Consider the following 24,877-nt stretch of genomic DNA (forward strand, 5'->3'; position numbering starts at 1 on the left):
ACCTTTTGGGAATTAAAATCTAAAAATAGATTCTGTATTACAATTCAATCTTCCCAATAAAGGAAGAGGTACCTTCATTGTTATAAACAGGGGATTACAATTTAATCTTCACAATAAAGGAAGAGCTAAGTATCTTCATTGTTACAATCAGAAGAAAGCGAAATCCAATCTTTACAATATATGATATATATGTCACATATAGAGCAGATATAATTATATAGAAGATAATCAACAAAGTGAAAGGCACTAGCCTTAAAGGAAAATCAGAAAAGGTAAATGATGCACTTAGATTTAATGCAAACTTAATTTACTTCCAAAATCAAAATTTGTCCAAGGGCATCAAGAAGTCAACTGTCAAGTTTGAATAAATATTCATTCCCAAAATAGTCAATGAGTATTTAAGTACCCACCAGGTGCCAGACATTATGCTAAGCCGTGGAAATACAAAGTAAAACAAAGTACCTGCCCTCAAAGAGCTCACATTCCAATAGAGTAGCAAACAATTACAGTATGTATAAACAAAATATCTAAAAGTTATGAAGAATGTCAAACAAATCTGCATTTGTTCAAGTGACAGGATGCTAACAATGATAATATGTTACCATAGAGTAGTATTCAGATACTCATACTTTTTTTTCGCTGCCCTTGAAGTGGGGTGCAAAAAGGGGTTGAGAAGTAATAAGAATAGGGAGTATGGGTTCCTGGCTCTCTGGTTGCACTCTGGAAAGTTTTACAACTGTTACAGACTGTAAATCTTGAAGGGAGAAACCAGCGTTTAAGATTTGAGGGGGGCGGGAAGGGCTGTGCAAAAGAGGAGAGAGGTTTGTAGAATAAGAACCCAGGGCAACATAGAGAGTACCACGGGCAGGAGTTCCTGGAGGGGTCTCTACCAACGTATCTTCCCTTAGAAATTCTTCGTGAACTAAGGGATGGACGCTGTGAAAGACAGCGAAAAGCTCCCGGGTGGAGTCCAGAACCTCCCCAGGGGATTAAAAAAAAAAAACCACAACGGGAAAAAATAAAAAAATAAAAACAGCGGGGGGGCCGAGAGGGCTGGTCTCGGTCAACAACACTAGAACATCCTTTCTCCACTAGTGTGTCTGTGGCCATGGAAACGGGAAGGGACGGACTTAGCCTGGGCAAGCATGCGCAGTAGCTCAAAGTGGTGCGGGTTGTGTGAGGTGAAGCTCTCCCCAGGTTTTTTTCCTCCCTTTCCGCTTGAGAACTACAACTCCCAAGAGGCCTCTGGGCTGCACCGCGTCTCCTTTTCTCCCCCTCCCTCTCCCCTCCTCCGCCTCCCGGGCCCTTAACCCTTCTCCCCCTCCTTCCTATTCTCCTCCCTTCTTCCCCCGCGTGTCTCCTCCCATCTCTTTCGCTGTGTGTCACTGACCCAGAGGCAGGGTGAGGCGGAGGGGGGACCGTGGGGGGGCGCCGCCGCCGCTGCGCTCGCTGCTCGGGTTCGCGGTGCGTGCGTTCTCTTCCCCCGCCGGAATCGCCCCCACGCCAGGGGGCTCCGGAGCCTCCCCATTTCTTTTTCTCTCCCTACTGTCTTTCTCTCTCTGCCTCCTGGTTCCGTCGCTCAGTTCCGGGGCCAACTTCTCCTCCACTGTCGGCGCTCGCCGGGCTCGAGAGAAGCCCGCGGCGGCGGCGGCTCGAAGGACTGGGGCTTCCGTCTAGCCTCTCGCTTCAGCCACCCCCCAAGCTCCTTTTTCTCTCAGTGTCGGTGGAGGGGCTGTGAGGGATCCGAATCATCCGCCAGAGATCGCCCGGTGAGTATCACGACGGTCGGGAGGGTGCGCGCGCGCTCCTTCTCTGGGGAGGGGGGATTAAGGGGGTTGGGGAACAGGACCGGCGGACAGACGCTGTGTGTACGGGGGAGGGGGGTAGGTTGTGAGGGGAAGGTTTTGTTTAGAAAAGGAGGTGGGAGAAGGGGAGACTCCAACTCCCCCCCCCCACTCTTGCTACGTTTCCTGGGTTTATCTTTTCCCCTACCCCCCCCCCACCCCCAGGCCGAAGGAGCCCCGTATAAAGCACAGTTTCTTTCTCCTCACCATCCAGAGCCCTGGGAAGAAAGAGGAAGTGCCTTTGTCCAGGAGCTACCCGGCCCGGACCCTTCTCTCCCTCCCCCCACCCCCTAACCCTTGCGGACTCTGGCCGGGGTTGGGGGGGTCGGGGAGGGGGCGAGCACCCGCCAACTCTCTGCTTCTCCTTCTCTTCCCCCCATCCCCCGCCCCCGCCCCCTCACCTTAGCTCTTCTGGCTCGGGGCCTTGTGTTTTCCTGCTGAAGAAGCCGACCGGAGTGGGGAAAGAGGGGGAAACAAAGGGGAGGGAAGAGTTTGGGGGAGTGGGGTGTGGGGGAGAGGCGCGGATTTTTCTTTTGTGATTACTGGATAAGTTCCCCCCCCTTCCCCTTATATAACGCCGACTTCGAACTTAGTATTTTTTTTTATTATTATTAGGATTATTGTCATTATCTCAGCGTGTCTCTCGGGCCTCCTTTCATCTCTAGATCTCTGAACACTTTACAAATAAGAATTAATTAAGCCACCTAGCATCCCTGAGGGGAGAGTCGATAGACCCGTTTTGTAGGTGGGTATACTGAGGACTCTGGAGAAGCCCTATAATTGTAAATCAGCAACTGTGAGCTGCGTGAAACTTGTGTCTGGGGAAATCCCAGAGTGCTTAATGGGAAAAAATTCGGTTCCCAGAATGTCCCTGGGATGAAGGCAAATATAGCCACTTTACTCGTATGTCAATTGAAGTCTCTTAGTCTTAGTAATTGTTGGGTAGTTAAAACAGTACTACCGCTTATAAAGACTTGGCTCTTAACATCGTGAGAGGGTTTCTTCACTAAAGCTCATAATTGGCTAAGACTTAGAGAAGTATTGTGAAGTAGGTACTTATTTTGGGTGGACAGCCTAATTTTTTTTTAATCACTATAGAAAACTTGAGTTTGTATCTTTAAATAAAATGTTTTTACCTTCTCATATTCATGCATTTTTAGTCTTTGTAAATATTCTAGAGAGCCTTTTTATAAGGAAGATGCTGCTCCAGCTACCTGGTTTTGTTAAAAGTCCTTTGACTTTTTCCTACTCTTCAAAATGTTATCATTTGGACGCATAGCAGTTGAACATTCCATTCAAAAGTGACCAAAAACCATCCTGCGAACTCCTTAAAATTTCGAACTCCAAAGATACTGTCATAACAGTGCTAGTTTGTAATGCCCCTTTTTTTATTGCTTTCAGATAAGACATCTTGTTTTCTTAGGCTGGCTAGATGTGTATCTCTTAAAAACATTCTGTTCCTTTATTCAAATAGAGTTTTTCAAGTTTTTGTTTTGTTTTTTTTAGTTTGTATTCATCTGCACAGCATGATCTTGTCCGGCTTCTTAAACTGGTCTGTGAATGTTTATGACTGTTTTTAATAGCCTGTTCTTCATGAGTTCATTTTTATTTTGGTAGTTGAGCAAATTGAAAGTTACCAGAAATGGCTTTAAATTTAATACATTATCTCTGTGGCTGGTTTCCTGTTTCTGTGAACTATTGCTATAACCATAACAGGTGTAAAGAAGTACTTTATAGTAAATTAAGGAAGAATTTAACTTGATATTTGCATAGGTGCTTCCATTTGTAGGGTACTGCTGTTAAATTGTGGTCCAGCCTTTTGCCCCTCTGTCTAAATTTATACATTGATTGATTGTATTTAAAAGTGAAAGTGAGTCATTGAGAGTTGCACAAAGAGAGAATTATCAAAATAACAAACTGCATCCCTTCCCTTGCTCTTCTTAGATCTTGGATTAATAACAAATCAGGACTCTGGGTGTGGAAAAAATTAGTATTTGTGAAATTCTGTCCAGAAGTAAGTATAGTGTGTCTTCTAAGAAATTTACCCCCCTTTTTAAAGAATGTGCCATTCAAATATAATTCAGAGCATTGGAATTAATGTAAAATGGCATATTGTCTTGATGCTAACTTTTATTTTGACTTGAAAAATGAGATAGAAATGGATTGTGCCAATAGAGACAGATATATTTTGGTTCCCTCCCCTTCCTTAACATCATCAGTTAAGTGGCCATACTGTTGGTTGACATTTACATAGCTCTATGACAGATTAGCAAATGAGATTTATCTTGGACCCTTTGTACTTTAGAGAAGCTACTTGAAGGTGCTCTTTATTCAGTTACTGGAGTCCCTAGTTCGGAGGCAGCATTGACTGGGGGAGTTAGTTATCTTTGCACATTCCCCAGCTTCTAGCTTTTAACCTCAGGATCCATACCTTCACTGACAAAAGAGTCTAAAGGAATGAGAGGAAAATACATGTGGAAGAATTGGGTGAGACACTGTTAAATACTACCAAGGCAGTTTTGTGAGTATTTCAACTTCCATGCAGCTTATCAGAAATATGTGTAGCTGAGTGTATACTGTCATCTGAAGAACATCCTGGATTGTGAGTGTTGAATAGTTTAGGTAATGAGTAGTTGTGTTTTATGAACAACCATTGTTTTCAAGCAAATCTTAAGTTTTGATAGCTGGTAAAATGGACAAAACCTGAAGATTACTTCTTACAGATAACCACTGAAGCATATTTTGTGTGTGTGTGTGTTATTCCTTCTCATTTTTTTTTTAAGTGCTGGAGTTAGCCTTAGAGGCAGAAGACTTGAATTCAAATCCTGCCTGAGAATTTTTTTATTAGCTGGGTGAAAATAGATGTCTCTTAACCCAATTGAAAACAATTTTATTACCTGTAAAATAGAATACCTTACTTAACAGAGTTATTGGGAAGAAAGCACTTTGTGTTACCTCTGAGTTAACTTTCAAAACACTACTAAATGTGAGCTATTATTAAAGATTTTTTTAATTACAGAATTTTCAAAACAATCATTTTGGAATATGTGAGAACATGATAGGATTTTTGAGTGTTTCTTTTGAGAAATTATTCCCAAAGGGGTAGTTAGCTTAATTTTTTTTTTAATTGGGGAAGGCAGTAGCAAAAATAAGTTTGAGACCAATCTGAGGAAGGAAGAAATATTGTTAGTGGTAGAGAATCATGATTTAAGTATGGTACCTTTCCGAACTAAGATCTACAAAGTAATTTCTATAGAACACAGGTAGCGGCCACATTCATTAAGATTACATGCTTTTGTTTAACATTTTATACTTCACTCCTGCTGAAGAGCTAGCAAAAAAAAATTTCAGTGCACCTCTAATTGTATCACACATAAAAACTAAATAGAAACAATACTTTCTAGGATCAGGACTTGTAGTGTATTGTTTTTTCCAAGTTTAAACACTAAACCAAATATTCCCTAAACTTGTTTTATATTAGACCTTTAGAAGAGACTAAAGATCATTGATTTGGGTATGATTTCAGGACCTGCTACTAACTTTTTTTGATATGTTAGGTAGGACATATCACTTCTATGAATGTTATATATTACACATGATCATAGCCAGTACTTAGATGTAAATGCTATTTACCTGGCACAAGTAGCATAAGTTCTCAAATATTAATTTGGGTGCAAACTAAATTTATCACTAAGAGTCAGAAAGACCTAGGTTCACATCCAATCTCTTATATTTACCAGCCTTTTGGCAAGTTACTTAAACTTTAGTTTCCTTATCTGTAAGAACAGGATAATGATATTTATCCTTTCTACCTCACAGGTTTTTATGGTTCAAATAAGATAATGTATGTGAAGTACTTTGCCAGCCTTGAAGCACTATATGAATATCAGCTGTTGTTAACCTTTCATGAAGGAATATGAACATTTACAAGGTTTCTCTACAATGGAATTGTTGATCATTAGCAAGTATTCTATAACTTTTGGATATTTGATTGAAGCTTTTCATTTAACATAGTTACCTATTTATCTTCAGAAATAAGCCAAGAAGAAAGAAGACTTAAAGGTGACATTAATAGAAATAAACTTTAAGGAATTCCAAAGAATTGGAAGGATATGATTTTTTCTAACTACAATAATGCTTTGCCTGCTAATCAGCATTGCAACAAAATTAATGAAGAGCCATGTTGACATAGTATTAACTTCTTTAATATAATAGCCCTACATTACAATAAACCATTTTTAGGAGGAAAACTGATGTTGACAAGTATAATTGGGAAAAATCTGTGACATTAGTTAGCAACACCCACCTAAGCAGAGGGTTTGGAATATATGTGTGTGTGTGTGTATTTTTTTTTTATCTAAAATTCAGCATCTATAGCCTCAATGTAAGTAAGGTAATTGTCTTACTTTTTCAGTGAATCTGTAGGCAATTTTTCTTTTGTAATCTGCCTCCTGAGAGAAGTTGCTAATTCTAAAAATATATCAGTTACCCAGTTTCCTATTATCCACTACAACTTTTTGTTGTTGTTTACTTTTGCTAATGATTTTCTTCCCTGAACCTAGGCCATAATATGCTTAACTATGCCTCACAATACAGATAGTTGGTATAATTATTTGGTTAGATCACAGCTAAATTTCAGCATCTACTCTAGAGAAGCCAAGTTTTTGTTAAACAGAAGGAATGCTACTTAAAAAGTTTTTTTTTTTTAAGAACAAACAAAATGTGCAAATGAACATTGCCCATGAGAAACTATAAGCTCCTAACATTTTTGTTACTAAAATTGTATATAGGGATTCTATTTTAAAATCGCCTTTAGAGCTAGCTTGGAAACTACAGGGAAAAAAGCTGGTCATGTTGCTCCATAGTGTTTTTTAACCAAAGCTGGTAAATAGTAGCAAGATCACCTATCTATTTCATCAGACATGAGTAAAAAACTAGCTGTTTTAAAAAACCAAATGTAGTATCAAAGAATAAAGACCTTCAATAGCTTAAAAGGCTTTTCCAGAAGAGAAGTTCCAAAACTATTTCAAGCAGAACAGTATTATTGGCATAATGATGTAGCCTCCAGAAACACTATCTTGAGGATTACAACATTGATTTGGATATATTATTATATAAATTTCAAAACTATATTATTCCATAGTTATGGTCTATAAAAATTCAAGTATGTAAAGCAAAGACACTCTAGATATAGATTTATTACATCATAGTCTGAAGAAATGGAGCTTTCTAAAATTCCTGTGAACCTTGCATGCTGAGTAGGTGTTTTATAGTATTATTCATTCCAAAATTCTTGTGTTGATATAAATATTTCCATTTTACAATTGGGAAAACTCAGGTTCTATGACTGTTGTGATAAGAGATGAAGGTTAATTCAGGTCTTTATGTTATAGCTATACCCTCATTTCCAGGTTTTAGTTTGAGAAAATGTTTATTTCTTGGAAAGAATTATTTATTAGTGTTAGATCGATTGGAATTATTCCAGAAGTTTGAAAACAATATGCCAGCACGGACATGCTCTGCCCCTCTTTGTGTTTTTGTATTTGACAAAGAGACTTTTTTGCTCAAAGGAGTTTTCAACTTTTATTACACAGGTCTCCATATGTTTTTAGAAATATTTTTCCCTACCTAAATAATTGAACTTAACAGTTATCCCTTCCTTTATTTGTTTAACTTATGTCTGTAAATATACATAGATCTTTTACATATACATAGATCTTTTAAAAGTCATTTACATATACCTGATTTAAAAGAAACAATGAGATTTAAAATAGTTTGTAAAAAAAACCTACTAATGTCTTACCCTAGTACTTCATTTGGGTAGAGAAATAACCCTGAATTGAGATTGCAGATCCTACAAAGCTGAAAACCTTTCAAATACAGAGCTGGTAGTGGACTTTGTATGTATTGTTGAAGGACCTGCCCTGCAAAGTTTGAAGAAGTACACCACATCACCAGACAGTGGCCATCAAGTAGTAATTTTTATTTTTTGGTAACAGCAACTTTATAATAAGATCTAAAAAGGATTGAATCTGATTTTAATGAGAAATCTAGCCCACGAGCTCAGTTTTCTTGGAACATAGGACTTATGCCCCATTACTGGCTTCCCTGTTACACTGAGAGTCTAAACAAGCCAAACAAACTTGTATACTTTATTCATCTATAAAATAAAGAGTAGCATTTGTTCACAGTGGACTTTAAAATCCTGCAGGCAGTGATGATGACAATTCTATATGATAGCTCATTTTTTAAAAGACGTCCATAAAATAGAATCCCAGGCAGTTCTCTTGTTAAAGACTTGGATTTCCTGAAGTTATATGAGTGAATATAAGCCTTATTACATATACTGAGGAAAGGAGATTCTTTAAAAAAAAAAAAAGATAAGATACTATGTACTTTATGTGTACTTAAGTGTATTGATCCTTATAAAGCCCTTTGGGGCACCTCAGTTTTTTAGTTTATCAAAAGTTTAGTTCAATTTTATAGCTCTCTAGATTTAGCATCACATTACCGTTGAACTCTATGCATAATTTCTTACCCTATATTCCTCTAGGTCATTTTTTGTCACTTATGTTCTCCTTCCTGTTGTCACCCTAACCATTATTTTCCCTCTTTGCTGCACCTGCCACCTCTCCTTTTTTAGTGGACTTAGAGGCAGGCAGAGCCTTTTGCTTCATGCTATACCTTAAAGTGACAGCAGAGATTTAAGAGTTCTCCCTTATTTGGGAGATTAGAAACCATTAATCTGCAGTTTAATAGTTGGCCAATAACCTCAGAATTTCCCTTCCTTTATCTTTTCTTGCTCTTTTTGGGTTACAAATTTTTGAAAGAATGGTGCCCTCTTTTGAATGGGTTACAGGCAGACATTTTTTGTTTAGTTACTGATTTGAGAAACAGTCTACGTTTAGAATGATGCCTGATGATGCTCTAATCTTGCTTCTCTACAGAAGCAAAAGTACATTTGAATTAACTGCCTAGCTGAATTTCAACACTGGTTTTCTGTTTTTCCTATTTGTTGCCTTTCCTGCATAATGTTAGACAGTTGCTATTATCTTAAATGGTAATCTAGCCATGGAACAAGCTGCATGTTTCTGAACTGTTAGGCATCTGTCTATTGATGTTTGAGAGGGAGAGGATAAAAATATCTGTATTGTAGTGAAGTTTTAACAGATGTTCTTGACCTTGCCTTCCATGTAAGTGAATTATGAAATAATTAGCATTGATTCTTGCCAGCCAGTGGGTGCTCAGTCTGCCTCTTATGCCAGTTGACTCAAACTTAATTCTGTCTCAAAAAGATCGCTTTTATTATGTTCATTAACACTCACTGGGTGAAGAGAAACAATTGGAGGTGCTTTGTTTGTTCTTCAAAACCTAAGTGCTATATTTCTGGTTTTTGGCAGACAATATTACTAAGTACTTCATGTTCCTCTGGGTTTTTGCCAGATTAAATGTACTGCGTGTACTCGAAACACCAAAAGCAGACTTTAATTTTAGAGTACAGCTAACTATTGATTTTCCTTCGAATTGCTCCTTCCTACTGATCCTTTTAATTTACTATCAAAAGAAGAGTGGCCTTTGTTAACAAAACTTGCTCACAAAAGCCTTGCATGAGAAAACCTGTTGAATTTGTGATATTTGTAACCAAACAGCTTATAAGGCTCCAGGTTAGAAGCTGTATACTTAGAAGTTGGACCATCTCCCCTTGTCCAAAACTGCTTTTTACTTAAATAGTGCATTATTTTCCTTTTCATTGGAAAGGGTACATCAATTCCCAGGCTAAGACTTAACTCCTTTATCACCAGACCAAAAGCAGCTTTGATGAATTTGAGGCAATCTAATCAACATGAGCCAGTTGTGAGACCTTATTGATTAATCTCAGAAGTCTTTTGGCTCATAATTGACTCTTTTTCAGCAAACAAAAATGCTTATTTTAATTTTATCTGTTTTAGAAATAGTCTTTCTGAATAAATTTGTATCTATTTCAGTTTTTGAGTACTGATTATAATGCATTTATCAAGAATTTATCACTAAAGAACATATAAAATTATTTGCACAAAAAGCATTTGCTAGGTTTCAGAAGTGAGTAGGCTGTTAGTGATTCAGTTTGCCCCCTCTTGTTTCCCACCCACTTCTTAAATTGAATTGCCTCCTTCTTAACATCTAGTAGCCCTGAGTCATAGCCTCTACTTTTTGGCAGAACTTCTAAAGAAGGATTGTCATTTGGAAAAGCTCACGTTGAAGTGAAATTTTCAGAAAACTATCTGAATCATAGATGGTTGACTATAGTAATACAAATTAGTTGTTATGAACTCACTAATCCATTATCTATGAAAATTCTTGCGCCGAGAGTGGGACTGTCTCTGTGCATCAACTTTTCCACTTGAATCTCCTTCATGCACAAGTGTTTTTGTGCACACTCATCTACATCACAGATGAAAGGGCACAAAGACAATCATCATCCTCGGTTCCCAAGAGACTACTACTACTACTAATCCATTATCTATGAAAATTCTTGCAGGTATATTTTTACCATAGGGCTTATAAATGCTGAGAAGTTTCCTTTTAGCCGATTTTCTAGTTTCTATTTTTAACATCTTCAAGTGAAGTTTCTTTTGCAGTTCATTGAATAAGCTCATCAGATAAAATTACCTATAGAAAGTTCTTCTTTTGGCATCCTCAATTTCTCTTTATTATTGAGCCCAAAAGGCTCCATTCAAGAAAAGAAACAAGCATTTAAGTGCCTTTTGTGTGCCAGGCACTGTGCTAAGCACAGGCCTGGGAGGTAGGTACTGTTATCCCCATTTTACAGCTGAGGAAACTGAAATAGATGTTAAATTATTTGCCCAGATGTGTAAGGCAAAATTTGAATTCATATCTTCCTGACTTCAGGCCCATTTGTCTATTCTATATGCCACTTAGCAACCTTGGAATTCATCTGTTTTTAGCTTAAAATAAAAAAGATTTGTATTTCATGTGACTGCATCCCAGATAAATTGTACAGAAAGTTCACCTGCACCCTTAATTCATAATTGAATGCAAACCTATACATCATTAATGATGCCATATGATATCAACTTGTTGATAGGAATAAGGTACCTAAAAATATAAAAAATAATCCTAGGTTAAATTCACTTTTGGGAACAGGTTTTTTCTCCCCAGCAAAGCATATAAGAGGAGAGAACATCAGCATTAATAATGAGTAACTGTATATGAGGTTTTGCAGAGTGCTTTAAATATATTATTTCATTTAATCTACATAATATTTTGAAGTAAATATAGGTACTTCAAAAGCAGTTATTTCAATGTGGAATAGCTGTTATTATTCCCCCCCCCCCCATTTTTTAACAGATGAGAAAACTTGGAACTAAAAGAGGTTTAATGACATCATCAGACAGAAGCTATCAAGCAGGATTTGTTCTTTTTTAAAATTTATTTATTATTTTTAAAGTATTTTCCTATGATTACATGATTCATGTTCTCTCCCTCCCCTTTTCCTTCCCCCCTCCCGGAGCTGACAAGGAGTCTTCCTGGGTTACATGTATTATCATTCAAAACTTATTTCCATATTATTCATTTTTGTAATAATCTTTTAAAACCAAAACCCCAAATCATATTCTTATAAAGAAGTGATAAATCATTTGTTTTTCTTCTACATTTCTACTCGCACAGTTGGTTCTCTGGATATGGATAATAGTCTTCCTCATATGTCTCTTGAGATCATCCTGGATCATTGCATTGTTATTGGTAGCAAAGTCTATTTGATCATCCCATAATGTCAGTTACTGTGTATAATGTTCTGGTTCTGCTCATTTCACTCTGCATCAGTTTGTGGAGGTCTTTCCAGCTCAGTTCATCGTTCCTTATAGGACAATAGTATTCCATCACCATCCTATATATTCAGCCATTCCTCAGTCTAGGGACACCCCCACATTTTACAATTTTTTAGCACAGCTATTAATATTTTTGTACATTTTTTGTCTCTTTGGGGGTACAAACCTTATAGTGGTATTGCTGGATCAAAGGGCAAGGTAGTCTTTTAATGCCCTTTGGGCATAATTCCAAACTGCCTTCCAGAATGGTTGGATGAATTCACAACTCTACCAGCAGTGCATTAGTGTCCCAATTTTGTGTCAGGCAGTATTTGAGCCTAGATATTGTCTTGCTCCTGTTAACTTGGAAATAATACAGAACTACCAAAGTAGTGAGAAAAACCAAGTCTTTAATCAAGAAAGAGATACGTCCAATATTTGGCCCTTTACTCAGAGCTGTCAAAACTTTTACAGGGCCTATACCCTGGAACTCTAGGGACATTATCCCTGGGAGTGACACTGTGCTAGATGGCTACTCGGAAGGACAAAAGAATTTGGGGAACTTATATACCTTTTGGGAAACTGAGGGACTGGGAAATATGATTGATGGACTTTTTTGTAGCCATTGCTACAAGCAAATGGGAGTGTCCAAACTAGCTGTCTGGCTGGGGAAAGAAACCATAACCAGAGGCTAGGGTGCCTACCTTACAATGGATACTAAAAGGATTGTCTCTGCCCTGTTGTTGGGTCTATTGGTTCAGTCTGAAACTTCCCTAGGACAAACTCCCCTGGGAACAGGGACAAAATTGGGGTCTCCACTTACATGCTAACTCTAAAACTTGAGGTTCATCAGAATCTTACTAGGCTTACTAGTTTGGGAGTTTCTAGATTCCACTTTGACACTCCAATTCTCTTCTACACAATTACAAAACAAAATTTTTATAAGTGGAAAGGTATAATAACTTTTTTTCTTGGTGAGTGAGAATAGCATGTAAGTTTGCTATGATCTCCACAATAATACTTGATTGTAGAAAGTATACAAGCCAGGAAAAGGCCTTTTTTCTTTTGCCCATGTGACTGTTATTGTCATTTAGTGATTTTTTGGTTATGTTCGAACTTTTGTGACTTCTTTTGGGATTTTCTTAGTAAAGATAGTAGATTCGTTTTCCATTTCCTTCTCATTTTTACAAATGAGAAAACTGAGGCAAACAGTTATATGACTTTCTTGGGTTTATACAGTTAGTCTGAAAACAGATTTGAACTCAGTAAGTGGAGTCTTTCTGACTCTAGACCTGGCATTCTGTCCACTGCCCTACTTAAAGTCATTTAACTTTTCTGAGCCTCGGTTTCCTCATTTCTAAAATAGAGATATGAACCAGCCAACTACTTCCTATAGGGCAAGCAAACTAGCAGGCACAGTAATGCATTCTGAAAGAGAGATGATGGGCAGCATGTACCAAGCAAGTCATACCACTATCACCATCCTAGCTACCACTTCCCCATAGACACTGATGGAGATAGCTGAGACTACATAGCCATCTTTGAGAGGAGCAATGCTATGAAAGAGTCTCCTTTTTACTTCCCCCACTGATACCAGTGCCAATCAAGCAAGAGTGGTCAGCATCTTCTCAGACCACCAGTCCTTCAAACCCCTAAAGACTCTTCCCCTCTTTTTCCAGCTATTAATCTGGGAAGCAGGCCCTATGGAAATGCAACCTGGTAGGTACTTTATAGTTACTAAAGACTTGGAAAATAAAGTTCTTACCACCAAAATTCAGAGCCTGTTAAATGATTCAACATCATAAATAGGTAGGATGTTATCAGTGAAAATGACTGATTAAAGAAGAGGCCCCACCATCTGCTTTGCCACTATTACCTTAACAACTAGGGGACCTTTCCATGATTTGAAACTGAGTTCTCTCATGTATTTTTTCCTTATTATAACAAGCTTCTTGAGCAGAAACATGTTTTGTTTTTCTGTATCCCCCAGCACTTAGTTACAGTTTTTCAATCTTAATAGGTTTTCATTCCCTCAGTACTGCCAGCCTCACCAAGTTGCTGTGAAGGAAGTATGCTGCAGATATTAAAATGATATTGTCAACTGGGTTTTTGGGCCCCAGGTTTGCCCCTATGCCTTAGAAAAACACCTTAAGAGGAGTCCCCAGACTGACTTTGTTTCAGACTGAACAATAGATTTTAAAGTACTTAATGAACCCAGTTTAGGTTCGTAGGCTTGATCAAATGTTAAGTACCCTTTTTTGTCTTAGTAGTTTCTCCCATTATATCAAAGTCCTCTCCCAGGAATCCCAGACCTTGGCTGGCCTCTTTCTTTAGTATCCATTGTAAAGCATCAGCCTCTCTTGGACTCCTCATTTCCTTGTAGCTATTGTAAAGCCAATCAATCATACTTCCCTGTCTTTTGTTTCTCAAAAGGTATACAAGATCCCTATGTTCTGTTGTTCTTTGGAGAATCTCAGAGACTCTGTCTCCAGAGCCCCCAGGGTTTGACTCTGTGTGGTATTTAGCACTTTGCCTGATTGGCTGCCAAAATTTAAGGACCTGTCTCTTTCCTGATTAAAGATTTGTTTTTGCTAACTACTTTGGTGGTTCTGTGTTTTTCCAAGTTGGCAATATATAAATATGAAATACTAACTAATAGTAATTGCCCCTGTTGACTTTCATCATTTTAAATTTTAGTGTCAGCTCTTTAAAACCCTAAATGATCCAAGACAAAAATCTTAGTTTAGTGAAGCACAAAATAAGAGTTAAAGAAATCTGTTTCTAAAAGTCCCTGGATACTATTTTGTTTTCCATATTAGCAGTTAATCTGGTCTGTAGTTAATCAGTATCCATAGTGTATATATTCAAGTTAAATTTTTCTTGTCAAAGCTTCATTTCCTCTTTAATGAGGGAAAGTTACTGTCCAGAAGGTATAGCTTGGATTAATGCCACCAAACAGATAGTATATAGGAAGTAGAAAAAAGTAATAAGATCCATGTGATGCATCACATATGCAGTGACCCTATTTCTGGTTTATTACTCTATACAGAGATCCACTTTTAAAGTATTAAAGCCTGAAGGGATATGAATATTCTGTATTGTGGAATCCTTTTCATGACTTATTTTAGTTTATTAATTGAAATGTCTTACTGTAAAATGCAGCAAGAATGGTGAGTTCTATGACTGCCAACTCCTTATGGTAGGTGGTTTTATTTGAGGAGGTTGTGTTTTTTGACAAATAATGAATCCTTGATATAACATGATTTCTATAGCAAGGATATCTTTCTTAGAATTAGTTTTTAAGTTTAAAAATTAATATCCAAATATTCCAAGTATTAAATTTAATAAGATTTATTCATAATAACTTGAAGTAAGGAAAATAAGCTAGAGTAAAAACTTGAGTAAAGCCAGCTTTCTCAACCTCACACACCAGAAAAAGAGAGCAAATGAGGAATTACATATAACTTAAAAACAATAACTTAAGGATGCTAAGATGAATGAAGGGAAAAGGATTCTGGGAGATGAAGTCCAAGGGTTCGAGAATTTCTAATTATACAAGTTAATGATCGAGGAAGGAAAATAGTTACTGGAAGCAAAGTAGAAAAATAATCTTTGTAGTATTTTTCTCATGTAACACATTCTACGGTATATCCTGGATGGACAGCATTATAATGAAGCTGTAGAGTATATTGGTAACATTTTTCTGGAACATATTTACTTTGATTCCTTTACTAAGGCAAGGAGCTTTGCATATAGCAATCCCAAATATGTATTTAAATGATTATTTAATAGTTAAGTATTTCTTGATTTCTTATTATAGGCCTATTGGACTTGAGAGATAATCTAATTACATGTGCACCACACTCTGCCCTACTTTTTCATTGAGGAAACTGAGGCATTGAGAAATACAATTACTTTCCCAGGCATAGTTCATGATTATGCTGTTTTTAAATTATGTCAAATAAAATAAGACATTTAATTATATAAAAAAATAGGATATATTTCCCAAGGGGAGAAAACAAGGGAAGCTACATATTATTAGCTAGCTATAAATTGAGCAGTCTTATCTCATAATATTCCCCAATAAATAAGGTAAACATTTGACTACAAAGAACTAATATTAAGTATTTGTAAAATAAACTTCCAGGTGCTAAAGCTCTTGAATTTTAGCCGATGTTACTAGAGTATATACAATCAAGCAATTTATTTTGCCTGCCACGAGGCTCAGTTTCTTTCTGTGAAATATGGAAAATAATTCTACTCTTTTTATAATTTTAAGGAAAGTAATATAACCATTTAGGCTTCTCATGTTTGAATTATAGTACACATGATATTGAAGTTTATATAATTTTCAGACATTAGCTCCACAGGATTGATAGGTAACAACTGGCTTAGTACTTTATGTACATTATTATCTCATTTGATCCTCACATTATCTTATCTGATGTTCTCAAGAACCCTAAGTAATTATTCTGAGTTTAGTTATTCCTAGATGAACAACACAGGAGTTCAGGGAGGCAAAGTGACTTCCGTGTTTATGTCAAAATCATTTAGGTAAAAGAGTTAACTTTCCCTCCTCCCCCCCAATTCTCTTGATTATTAGTATCAAGTTAGGCATAAAACTGAATAATTTATGCTTGCCAAAGGTGTTTGCTCCTGTCGTGGAGGATCTAGTAGAGTTTGAATTGGAGTGCCATTTTCCCTGTACATGATGAAGACCCTCCAGATGTTCCAGTTTGTTGATGATACTCCTCTGTCGTGTTGTTTTGACTCCTGGAACAATGCAGAGACTCCTGATGAGATCCATAATTACTCAGAAATCTGACCTATCATAGCAAAACCAAGTGGATAAGGAATGGCTATTGTCTAATCTGTAATTTGGAGAAACCTGAACAACCAATAGAGCTGTTCCATTAATACATAGTATCTTGAATAGATAATATATACTTAATGATTTTATGAACATGTATTTTGATGATAAGGTATCAGAAACTATTTTTGTCTAAAAATGTTCCCAATTCATCATTGTATTTTTCATACAAAATACAATGGGAGTTTCATGGGAGTACCAACTTTGTAGTCATAGGACCTGAGTCCAGATCCCTGCCCTACCACTGGTGTAACTTTGGGCAAGTCACTTAGTCTCTCTGGATCTCAGTTTCATTATCTATAAAATGAGGAGGCTGACCCTGATGACCATTTAGGGCCCTTCCTTTTCAAAATCTAACTATGGGACTTCCAGTTAAGATGGCGGCTTAGAGAAAGCTAAAGTTCAGATCTCCGGAAAACCCTTCCCGACCGATCTCAAACTATAAGCTCCTAAGGCGCCGAAATTCAAAACGATCAACAGCACAGACCCTGGGAACCCTCCTCCTGGATCTGGACCCGGATCAAAAGGTACGGCTCCCCTCAAAAGCCAGAACCCAAGATCACTCGGACCTAAGGGGTAGGAGCGCAGAGTCCAAGGCTCCGGGAAGCCGCAGCCCGGCCTGGCTCAGAGAGCAGGGTCCTCGGAACAACAACCCTCAGGGCCTTCTATACGAGTCCCAGTGAAAGTCACTGCCTGGAGCAAGACAGCCTCAGGGGCTGGATCCTGCTATCCAAGTCTCAGTGAAAGTCCCTGCCCTCGGAGCTTGGGGAAGCTGCAGCCCATCCCCCCGCAGGCCGACGAAACAGCCTCACGGCCAGCTATTCTGAAGGCAACTTCCGGAAAGCAACGTTGTCCGACCCTTCCATTCCAGTTCCAGTGAGGCATATTCAGTTTAACCCAGGGAAAGCTCATAGAACGGACAATCTGCCCAGGACTAAAGCCTCTGATCACCAGACAGAGATAAGAAAAGCTAATCCTCCACATTCAGAGATGGCAAACTCCACAGAAGCACAGAAGCCCCAAAATACCAAGAAAAATAAGAAGAAAGGGGCAACTTTGGACACATTCTATGGAGCCAAAATACAAAATACAGAGCAGATAGAAGAAGATATACAAGAAAATGCTCCAAAATCTTCCAAAGGAAATGGAAACTCTCCACAAACCCATGAAGAATTTGAATCAGAAATGACCAAAAAGATGGAAGCCCTCTGGGAGGAAAAGTGGGAAATAATGCAAAAGAAATTCACGCATCTACAAAACCAGTTTGACCAAACTGTAAAAGAAAACCAGGCTTTAAAGCAAGAACTAATAAAGCAAAGCCAAAACACCAAGAAATTAGAAGAGAACATAAAATATCTCACCGACAAGGTGATAGATCTGGAAAATAGAGGGAGAAGGGATAATTTATGAATAATTGGACTCCCAGAAAAGCCAGAAATAAACACCAAACTGGACATGGTGATACAAGATATAATCAAAGAAAATTGCCCAGAGATTCTAGAACAAGGGGGCAATACAGCCACTGACAGAGCTCACAGAACACCTTCTACACTAAACCCCCAAAAGACAACTCCCAGGAATGTAATTGCCAAATTCCAAAGCTATCAAACAAAAGAAAAAATCCTACAGGAAGCCAGAAAAAGACAATTTAGATATAAAGGAATGCCAATCAGGGTCAAAATCTAACTATGCTCCCTGTGTATTTATATGAAGTCTGTTGGCAACCATATTTTTCCCCACCAGTAACAGTACTTGGTAATTCCAAAGATAGAGTAGATTGTATTTGCTGGTTCTATGCTTTTTACTTGTATCTCTATACTTCCAATATTTCATTTACTAGTTTCAGCAATTCCAGTGGATTTTTTCTTCAAATTGGTCATAAAGGGATATTATTTCACTTAGAAGATTAGAAACTTTAGGAGATTAAGAGTTTTAAATTTCATCATTGAACATTATACATTTTATAACTTTAGTTAGCTCAGCTTTTTAAAATATAAGTCTTTTTTTGAAAGTAGCTTAATGTATTATATATGTACATATATAAACATGTCTATGTGAAAAATGTAACAAATATAATAGCAATGCAAACTTCCATGAGATTATTTAACTTCAAATTTCCATGCCTCACCTTAGGTGCAACCTAGCTAGCATCATGACAACACAATCTTTGTCATGAACTTAGGTCAGTTAATAGTGAAGATGAAAGTTTGCACCCATGTTATTTTGACTCCTGTGGATTCAGGTTTGACCTCATTTGCACATACTATTGTATTAAATATTTGCTTTATTGCCATCACTTTCCATGGATTAGGTTTATACCATGTCACAGAGCTTTCATTGACAAAGCCAATTTGGCATTAATCATGAAGGATGTTATCCTCAAGATTCAAATGGAACAGGGATACTCTGTTGTTGATGGTGAAGTCCTTTGGAAGTTCCCATTCAGAAATAATACAGTATCAATTAAATCAAGCCCCTTCTCTGGGAGATCATAGATCCAAAGCTAGATGAGACCTCAAATTAAGCTGTTGTGCCTCATTTTACAGATGCTGAAACTGAGGCTTAGGGAGGATAAATGACTTGACCAAGAATACACAGGTAAGCTTCAGAGACAAGAATTCAAAACCAGCTACTCTGACTTACAGAATCTCTGATCACTGCATATCTGAGAGAAAAAGAGATAGAAGCATTAAGTATTTACTATGTGCTGAGCACAGTGCTAAGGATACAAACACAAGGGAATGAGACAATCCCTCCTCTCATTTACATTCACATAGGAGAGGACAAAACATAACTGAAAGTTGGAGGGGTGGTGGTGTCTGTTTGGGAAAAAGGCAGCTGGTATGGAGGTGGTACAGACAGAAGGGGAAGTTGGAAATGAATTGTTTAGCTAGGGCTCCTTAGAATATGATGATCAATGAGCAGGTCTCAGGGCTGTCTTTACTTAAATATTTACTTAAAAGTAATCTATTAAACAATTTAAATAGGAAAAATTAAGTGGATGAAAAATGCCAGTTATTCAGATGGTTAAATTACCTCCCTTACCTCCAGAAAAATAACCTCACCTCTTTAAAAGAGTGTATCTTGGCATAGTAGAAAGAAGTCATACTGATTTTCTCTTGGTTAATATTTAAGATCTACAGAATCATAAAATCCTAGAACCAAAGGGATAGCTAAATTTATCCAGGATAGAGTTGTCATTTATCACCTCATAGGTCATTTCAGCTTTATTTTTCTTTTCAGAAAATGGCATAGTTCGTGGCTAAGTAAAGCTTTGTGAAGATAAAGTAAAATTTGAAAAAGAAATTCAAATTGTCTGTTAACATAGAACAAAATTTCATTCTTCCAACTCTACATACTATACATGTAATGTTATTTCTGCCATTTCCTGTTTGATAGTTACTTATTTGATGTTTATTTTAATAGGAAAGGATTATATAACAAAGTGACAGGCCCCTGGTGTTTAAAGCCTCTACCAATAAGATATGTTAGCATATAATTACTTACCACAGACCCATCATGCAGAAATATCCTATTAAGAAAAAAGGTTTGTTGGTTTTGTGGTATAGCCTGGTCTTCACAGTATGTGAGACTGAAACTACCCATTATATTGTGAAATTGAGACACCTTTACTTATTGCTTGAAGAAGATTCTGGGCCCTGTACACGTTAATGAAGCAGTATCATAGATTTATCAAAATTTGGCAATAGTAATAGATGTAGGGGCAGCTAGATGGCTCAGTGGGTAGAATCAGGAGATAGGAGGTCCTGAGTTCAAATATGGCTGCAGATACTTCCTAGCTGTATGACCTTGAACAAGTCACTTAACCCTGTTTGCTCAGCTCTTACCAGTCTTCTGTCTTGGAACCAATACTTGTATCAAGTCTAAGACAAAGGTAAAGGATTTTTTAAAAAATAGTAATAGTTTGCATATTGAGATTTGGGCCCACTTCAACAAAATTGACACATCTGAAATATATATATATATATGTATTTTTAAGTTTAAAAACCACTTTTATGTAGCACTTTAAAATTTATCAAGCCTCATAATAACTTCATGATGTAGGTAGTTAAAATGTAATCTTAGTCGTAAGGAGAACAAAACCAAAGTTGAAAATTGTTCATTGGATTTGCCTAGGATCAACTGAGAAATCTGTCTGACTTTGAGACCAGGTTCTTTCTTCTATCCCATATTGCTTTTTACCCAAAATGATAGAATTTGCAGGATTAGATTAAACCTTGCATTGTTTAGTGACTTTCTGGCATAGATAACATAATAAAATTCCATTATAATACAAGATTGAGTTATATACCACATGTCAAGTTGTATGTCCCCTGCCCTAAATTACAGTATTATAAGACTAGCCTTAGGAAAGTTTAAGACCTTAAGGTTCTAAAGGAATTCAGATGTGTGTTAGAACTACCCATACCAAGAACTTTGTGAATTAAACATCCATATAAGTCAATACTAACATTTAAAAAATTATATTTTAAGTCTCATTCTGAATAGGCTGAGAACAACAGATTAGACAACACCGTTTATATATAGTCTTGTCTTATGGTAAGTCAGCCAATTAATAGGAAAAATTGTCAAAATTTTAAAGTTTAAAGAAATTATATTGCTGAATTGTATTCTAAGAATTATGTATTTATTGAATGTTAGAGGTAGATGAATATGCTTAAATATGTATGCCTTTAGAGAAGATTGTTCCAACAGAGCAAATGTAAGTGAACATCACAGTTTATTGCCGTCTAAAGCTTTCCCTCTGCTTAACATTTTGTTCTGAATGTCTTGCTTTTTTCCACCTACCCACACATGTAAGAGAATGACAAAGAGCAATACAGTGAATTCAAAAATTTGGCTTATTTCAAAACAGAATAAACCTTCTTTGTAAGAGTTTTACTATGTCTCTCAAAACAGGATTTTTTTTTTGCACAAATCTATTCAATGCGAGCATCCTTATTAAATAAAGATCTATGACCTTGTGCTTGCCAAGAGATTTGGTGAAAAAAACATTAATTAGAATCATATTTGTAGTTATATTCAATCAAGATCCTTTGCTTTATTTTTCTTATGATATATGAATGAGGTGACAGAGGAGGTTACTTTAGGAAATATAACATGTACAAAGATTAAATATGCTTATAGAAATTCAAATGCATTATTCAATTGGTATTTCTATAAAACACTTTGCCAGAGTTCTTACTCTCCTGGAGCTTACAGGCTAGTAGGGAATGTGATACATAAAGAACTGTAATACAGCAATAGATAAAAGAAGCCCAAATGCTCTGTGCTGCTGAAGGATGGAAAAGGATCATTATTGCCTCCTAGATTGATCAGGGAAGGCTTCATGGAGGTGCATTTGAAATGAGATTTAGTTGATATATAAAGTTTCAGTGGGGTAAAGAAGGGTGGGAGGAAAGATGATGAACTCCAGGCATAGGGGAACTCATTATGTGTGCAAAGGCTTGGAGTACTGTACCAGAGATAACAAATAATCTAGGCATGGTATTTAGAACTATGGATAGCAGGCTAAGGGATTTGAAGTTTATTTGATAGGCAACAGGGAATAATTGGAAACTATAGCAGAGGGGTGACAAGACCAGGTCTTTTGAGAAAAGAAAGCTAATTTAATAGCATTTAAAGGAGTAAGGCCTGAAATAGTAAAAAAAAAAAAAGTTGTTAGAGGACTAGTTAAGTTTTTATAGTAGTTCAGGTAGGAGACAATAAGTTTCTGTAATAGACTGGTGGCAGTGGAAATAGAGATCATGAGATAAATTTGAAAGAGATTGCTAGACTTAGCTAATGATCATGTATGAGAAATAAGGAAAAGAGAAGAGCCAAAGGTAACTGATGTTTCAAACATGATGCTATTTGTAGAAATAGGGAAGTCAGAGGAAGGATTGGGTTGGGAGTAGGGAGGAGCTAAGTTTGATTTTGAACAGTCTAATGAAGCCTCTGGAACATTTCTCAGAATGTTTTTAAATTCATAAGATTACAAAGAAAACCAATTATATTGAAATAGTTATTAAAATATATTTTTTAAATTTAAATACATGAACCCTAGGTTAACAACTCTTGGTATTGTTGAAGCCTGGGCTTCACATGAAGGCCAGACTGAGAACAGCCTTGGGGAATCACTAACCTTTAACAGATTGAAGAGACTTGATAAAGTTTTTTAGAAGGACTGGGAGAGAACCAGTGGGAGGAGTTAGGAAATAGAAGGGTCTAGGAAGTGTGGGAAGTGGTCAGCAGTAAAGTACTAACTATCAAGGATGATGAAGATTTGATAATCAGGAGGTCACTGATAACTTTAAAAGAGCAGTTAAGAGTAGAGTGATGAAGAGTGGAAACATCATGGGAAAGGAAACAAGCATTTATTAAACACCTACCTGGTGCCAGGCACCATGCCAAGTATTCTATGATTATCATTTCATTTGAATGTTACAACAAAAGATAGGTGCAATGATTATGCCCATCTTACAGCTAGGTTAACTAAGGCAAACAAGTTGATACTGATTAGTATCTGAGGGAAAATTTGAATTTAGTTCTCTTGTATTACTAGCTTCCTTTATAAGAGACTGAGAAAAGAGTAATAAAAAGAAGGAAGTACTTTACACCAATCTATGGATTATTTTTCATAAAGTTTGGTGAAGAAAGGAAAAAGACGTTGCAGTAGCTAGAACAAAAGGTTCTGTTTTGTGATTGGAGAATACTGAATATACTTAGAGGTAAATGGGAGAGAATGAAGCTGATGATAATAACTGATGTGTATATAGCACTTTAAGGTTGCAATGTATTTTGTATAAAATATGAGGGAAAGAATGATTGCTGTAGACATCTTAAACTCAATATGTCTATCTTTCCTTCTAAAACCTCTTCCCCTCCTAACTACCCTCTTCTGTCTTATAGAGAGCACGATCCTCCCTGGCCCTCTGGCTCACAACCCAGGAGTTATCCTTGTCTGCTCACTATCTTTCACCTCCCCGTGTCCAAGCTGAGGCCAAAGCCTATTGATTTCATATTTGTAATAGCTCTTAGCACTACCATCATTTAGTACTGGACAATTACATTAGCCTGCTGGTGGGACTGCCCACCTTAGGTCTTTCCCCACTTCAGTCTGTTCTCCATCCAGCCACTAAATTGTTTTCCTAAAGTTCAGGTCTGATTATGATACACAATAAATGCTCACTAAATCCTAGTGGCTTCTTATGGCCTCTGGGATCAGATACAGAACACTTACTTTGATTTTCAAAGCCCTTCAGAACTTAGTTGCTTCCTACCTTTACAGTCTTTTTTACATCTTATTCCCTGCCACCATGTACTCTTTGATCTAGCCTACTGGCTATTTTTTCTTTTGGCTCTGGGCATTTTCTCTGGCTGTTCCCCATGCCTGAACTGCTCTCCCTTTTCTATTCAGACTGCTGACTTTCTTAGCTTCTTTTTAAGTCTCAACTAAAATCCCACTTTCTACAGAAAATCTCCCCCCTTAATTCCCATTTTCCCCCTGCTAATTATTTTCTATTCTTTATAGCTTTGTATGTATTTGTTTACATGCTGTCTCCTCTAATAGATCATAAGTTTCTTGAGGGCAAGTACTGTCTTTTGCCTCCTTTTATATGCCCATTGCTTGGCAGTTCCTGGCACATAGTTTGTTTGTAATAAATGTGGATGGATAGAAGGGAGCAAGGAAAGAAAAAGGCTCTGGAAGCAAATGAAGATAGTAAAATTTAGAGGAATTTTTCTGGGCTCTGCCTTATTCAGGCCAACCCCACTGATCTGTCTTCAATATTGGAACAAAGTGAGACACTCAGATTATTCAGCAGCTAATAATAAGCACAGGAGATTTACTTAGTCATAGAAGAAGGATGTTCAATAAGAGTATGTATTAATGACACCTCAAGCTGATTCAGCTCAACTTCCTTGCACAGTTAGCTCCTGTTACTTTGTTTTTTGAAGACCAGAAAGTCTTGTCAACAGGCTGAGCCTGTATTCACCTTAGCCAATCAAGGGTAAGTGTGATTATATTTTAAGGGAACTCTAGCTAGCCTAACTTGCATAGGAATTTGATGGAAGTATAGGGGAACCTTTTCTGAAGCTGGAGGAAACAATATTAGAATGAGAAAAAGATGATACAGAGTTGAAGGAACTCTTACACAATCTTCTAGGAAAGAAACTAGATCATTTGCCAAGAAAAAGCAACTTGTGAGGACTAGGCGATTTTGTTAAGTTTCATTCATTGCTCAGAAATGTTATAGTAATGATTTTTTTAGTTTAATTAATTTCAAATATTTCTCCATGCTTACATAAGTCATATTCTTTTCCTCCCCCTCCTTCAACCCCCCCCTCCCATA

The 24,877-nt window shown here is 37.1% G+C and overlaps 1 protein-coding gene across 2 annotated transcripts in view; it reads left to right on the forward strand.

The window, feature by feature from the left end:
* The first annotated feature begins 1,127 nt into the window (after positions 1 to 1,127).
* PELI1 (pellino E3 ubiquitin protein ligase 1) overlaps positions 1,128 to 24,877 on the forward strand; it is a 60,382-nt gene continuing 36,632 nt past the window's right edge. The window contains exons 1-2 of one of the 2 annotated variants that reach the window (XM_056813928.1): positions 1,128 to 1,769; positions 19,070 to 19,121. The gene's annotated coding sequence lies outside the window, so the exon portion shown is untranslated. The remainder of the gene's footprint in view (positions 1,770 to 19,069; positions 19,122 to 24,877) is intronic. The other variant, XM_007476751.3, reaches the window with a different exon arrangement.

The sequence above is a fragment of the Monodelphis domestica genome, chromosome 1 (assembly GCF_027887165.1).
Source record: "Monodelphis domestica isolate mMonDom1 chromosome 1, mMonDom1.pri, whole genome shotgun sequence".
Classification (NCBI taxonomy): domain Eukaryota; kingdom Metazoa; phylum Chordata; class Mammalia; order Didelphimorphia; family Didelphidae; genus Monodelphis; species Monodelphis domestica.